This window comes from Electrophorus electricus, chromosome 2 (genome assembly GCF_013358815.1).
Source record: "Electrophorus electricus isolate fEleEle1 chromosome 2, fEleEle1.pri, whole genome shotgun sequence".
Lineage (NCBI taxonomy): Eukaryota > Metazoa > Chordata > Actinopteri > Gymnotiformes > Gymnotidae > Electrophorus > Electrophorus electricus.
In genome coordinates this window covers 4,552,449-4,557,123 of record NC_049536.1, presented here as the reverse complement: position 1 = coordinate 4,557,123, position 4,675 = coordinate 4,552,449, and the positions used below count along the sequence as shown (strand labels likewise).

The following is a 4,675-nucleotide window of genomic DNA, read 5'->3' as shown; positions in this document are numbered from 1 at the left end:
AGGCCGGAAAATGCCGACGTCGCATTTCGTAGGGCTCACGTGCATTTTATGGCCATGTGTTAACTTTGTGGACAGAAATAAATATGCCTGTTGACTCTGATACTGCCAAAATATGGACTGGCACAACAGGGACTGCGGTATTTTTGAACCCATTTTGGCTTAAAACCGCGCTCGGTCTGGCTCATTTTCCTCACTCCAAGCAGCCACATAAAGACACGTCCAGTTTCTCACAACAGGATATTGACCATGACTAGATCCCCACTAAAATATATCTCCTAATCACTGATTTCATTATTTTTTAAAGCAAGAACATTTATTAAATGGGAATCAGATAGTTGGCATGTCATTATGCATCTAAAATTCTATAATTTAAATAACTGCAATAATATCACAATTATGTAAATATTTTTTATTTTCACAAAACAATAAGCAAAGAGGTAAGTACTTAGACAAAGCAGTACACACAGAGCTAGTATACTACAAACATTTATTTATATTTAGAATTTTTGTTGTCACAAGTGCATGTCCAAGAATTTACAACTTTAAGAGTGTTAGCCTCTTCTCACAGGAACATGTTTTAAATTGCCACTGAAGGACGAGGTGGACTGACCGAGGTACATAAACAGATCACTAATCCGTATCACAGTGCCTGATATTAAATATAGAATTCTTCCCATTTAAACATTTTGGTTTATGAATATTTATACTACACCTACGACAGCGAGGACGAACACCTCAAACATAGTTGTCAACTATGTGTATCGCAAAAATAAATAAATAAATACATTTTAAAAAGCATTGGCAATATCTATATTCTATATTAATAATGCATTCATATTAAGTGCAGTCTAGTGGCACATAGGATACTGAGAGCCATCCTGACATTAATGGAAGGGGTTCAGATGGAAGTGGAGCCTACAACAAAGACCGACACGCTCAGTGGCATTCCATCTCATTAAGTAATGATGAGCATCTATAAACGGAAGGCCTTCAGGGCCCAATTAGCCTTTGTGCAAGCGATGAATGCGTTTAGTGTAGGCCACGGCCTGCATGTTGTCCGATTAACCCAGCATTAAACCCTAATATGAAGGTAGCCATTGACTTAATCAATGGAGAAGCTCTATTAGTGGGCACCTTTGGGTAACTGATGTAGCGCGGAGATGCTGGCAGAGGGATCAGGAGACTGAGATGACCTGGATCACTTCCTGCTGACAGGAGACGTACGTGGAGCGGAGTTGGGGAGAGGCAGGTGGCTCCCGGCCATTTACGACGCGGATGTAACTGTGTCGGTCTTTTCTGCGCCAGCGGAGAGGCAGAACACTTTTACTGCGCTTTCTAAAATTGTCATGGGTTTATCTATGGAAGTCTAGAAATATGGACAGATAGTCAGAGATTCCTCTGTCTATACCGCATATGTCCATCTATCATAAATCTACATTTACATCTATATCTACAGTATATATAATTACTTTTGTTGAATATTTTAAAGCTACAGAAATACTTTAAAACTTTGCTTTTATGCACCCTGGGAATATTGTACTTGATACAGCCAAGATGATCGAGCTACACTGAATCCAAATGACAGACAGACAATGAGAGAGAGAGAGTGCGAGGGAGAGAAGGAGAAGGCAGGATGATGAATCCCTGTCACAGCGCTGTCAGTGCCGATACAACGTGAGGTCTGGGGATGACCCTCCTGACTGAAGCGTTCCATCCGTTCCTACACTCCTTCACTCCTGCTCTTAATGAGCTCTGCGTTCTGCGAGGGTCAAACAGAGGGCACAACCGTTTGTGTTTGAGGACACACCCACAAACACTCCACTCCAGCAGTGACTGCAGCAGCTAGGCAGGCAGTCTGGGATGGCAAATCTCCATACCACAGACCCATCAGCCCTTTGCAAAGTACCCACCTTCCTTAGAGTACACTAATTAATTAACCAATCCCAGCTAGTGCCTTCTGCCTAGTTAGCATGACAGCCACACAGGCTGCGTTGCTGAGATGTTGGTCAGGCACTTAAAATTCAACAAGAGTGCAGTGGAAAGAAACGGAAAGAGAGAGAGAGAGAGGGAGAGGGAGCAGGAGAGAGAGAGAGGAAAAGAGGGAGGAGGTGTAGAAAATGCTTGTCCTTCAGTGCCCCTTTTTAGTGGTCTAACTGTGCTTGATTTTTTTTTTTCCATTATCGCCCTTCTGTCTGCCACTTAATTTCCCTGCTCTCTCCACCTTCTGACAATTCTGGTAACAACCTCGCAATCTTACAGCGAATTACACGATTTATAACATTCTTATTAATTTACCTCAGACTTATTATCAGGTTCTCAGTGATAAATACTGTGAAAATGAAAATGCGGATGGAGACGGTGTGAAAAGGACACCGAAGGGCAATTACACCACGGGTAGTGTGTGCAGGCATCCGCCTTCCTAGCGTGCTCCAGCTTGCCTTAGCGGGCGACAGCCTGGTGGGTAGCGTCATGGGCCTCCCGAGCTGTTTGGAGCACTCGCTCCCTAATTCTGTCAGTCTGCTTGCTGCAGGGTTTTTAACTGGCAGCAGAGCCTATTGCGTGCCGAGCTCCACCAGGTCACGGAAGCATTAACCTTGAGGGTGGTGGGAGATCAGAGGAAATATACAAAATGAAGCTGATGTAGAAAACTTGAAGAATTCACAATAAGGTTTATAAGCACATCAGAAAAAGTCAGCACACACTTCAGCCTACTGTTCCTGAGTTTTACTAATTTAGGTACTAAATTAATTTCTAATTTAGCTAATTTATATGTTTATTTTTAAGACCCTGCACAAACCAATGAGAACTACCATTTGGAAGCTAGTAATGTAATAATACAGGCAGGGGTAGCTATGTGGTTAATGTACTTGACTTGTAATCTGAAGGTTGCTGGTTGAAGCCCTGCCCCTGAGCAAAACCCTTAACCCTCAAGTTGTGTTCAGAATTGTAAGTTGCTTTGGATAAAAAAAAAGCATCAGCTAAATGGTGTAAAGAAGCATAGGGTGTGACAGAACCCAACCCATATTTTTCAAACGAGCCACAGTGCAAACCCGGGACCAGTGCGGAAGGGCCACTCTGGCTTGCTCCAGGTTCCAAAGGTCTCCTAGGGTGTGAAATAATGAGAGCTGTGGGGATTAGCGTGCTGGAGAGGGAGCTGAATAAGGTGCAGAGCAGGAGGAAGCCGAGGAAGCCGAGGGGAGAGGGGGAGGGGCTATGACACAGAGGGAAGGATAAAGAGCTCGTTTGGAGCAGAGACTTTGATCACGCCGGGAGGAATTATCAGCTCGTTACTCCACAAAATGCCTCGGAAGGTGTGGGGAAGGCATTCTACCTGGCATTTTGTCCAATGTACAGCCTCCACCCTTCACACATGTAAGCACACATGCACAAACAAACACACACAAGCATATATACACACACAGGCCGGCTATACACCCTTGTCTGTTGTCACCATTTTCTTGCCTTGGGCATCTTGCTTGGGTGAAGAGACCCAACGGTGCGTAATTATTGACTGTGGTGGCAAATAATAATACTTGATGATCCCTCAAAGAGCTCATACTGGTTAAACAGCAGCACCAATTACCAGCGGGTGCGTTTTAATCGGCACGGTCCTGAACATTCTAGAACATTCTTGTCTCGTCCTTGAGCCAGCCACGACACTGAATACAGAGGAACTCTCGACTTTCCCAGCATAAACAGCTATGTGGTGCTATTTTGTTTTGCTTTAGTTCCTTCCAAACCTTAATCACAACAGTAAACCGTTATAAGTGAGAGTTCTGATGTCATGGTAACGGACAGTTCCCACCTTCAGTACGTTTTAGGGAGGAGAAGTTGGGGTATAAAATGAAATCAGCCTTCATCAGCTTGAATCCGACAAATTTGGTGTAGATGGAGATGGAAAGAAAATGAGAGTGAGAGAAAAAAGGGAACGAGAGAGAGAGAGCGAGAGAGAGAGAGAGAGAGAGAGAGAGGTAAAGGAGAGTGAACATGTCAGTCACTGGAGATGCACTGTTATAACCTCAGTACATCACCTAAACAACATTACAGCATTAACATGAATGAAATGTGTTTGTATTTATCCTGTGAACATTAAGTGGGGTAAGAGCATCTTTGCATCCTGAAGGAGGGGCATCATGCTAAGGACACTGCTGCAGTATTTAGACCAGAGAAAGCCACACATGAACCGGTGATGATATTAGACTTTTTTGGAACAGGAACACGTGTAAAACTCTGGGTATGTGACCCGGTCGACAAGCTGTGACACTGCAGTACAAGAGATGCTCATCAATCTCTCTGCTCCCTGGGTAAACACACCCCCGACATCCGCACGCTGAGTGGAACGTTACTCCCAGTCCTCCCGTGAGGGTGTCTCCATCCTCAGTGGCGTCCGTCCTCTGTGAGCGCTTTGGGACCATGTGACAGTGGCTAGAGATGGTAAAACCCCTCTGCAAGGACGCGTTTCCATGTGCCCAGGGTCCTGGCCATCGCTACAGACGTGTTTCAGATCATTACTATGCCAGTATGCAGTATGGCAGAATTTGTCCTGGGTCACACAAAGAGGCAAAACCAGCCATATATGTTAGGAATCGAATGTTCCCATTATGCTCACTTGTTCCTATAAGTGCTTGGAGTGTTTGAGAAAATTATGGTGTTGCATACAATCTTATTTTTTTTT

General features: G+C 44.2%; 1 long non-coding RNA gene across 1 annotated transcript in view; it reads right to left on the bottom strand.

Moving 5' to 3' along the window:
• Positions 1-467: 467 nt before the first annotated feature.
• LOC118242857 overlaps positions 468-4,675 on the bottom strand; it is a 6,204-nt gene continuing 1,996 nt past the window's right edge. The window contains exon 3 of the long non-coding RNA XR_004777085.1: positions 468-4,543. This is a non-coding gene — a long non-coding RNA (uncharacterized LOC118242857). The remainder of the gene's footprint in view (positions 4,544-4,675) is intronic.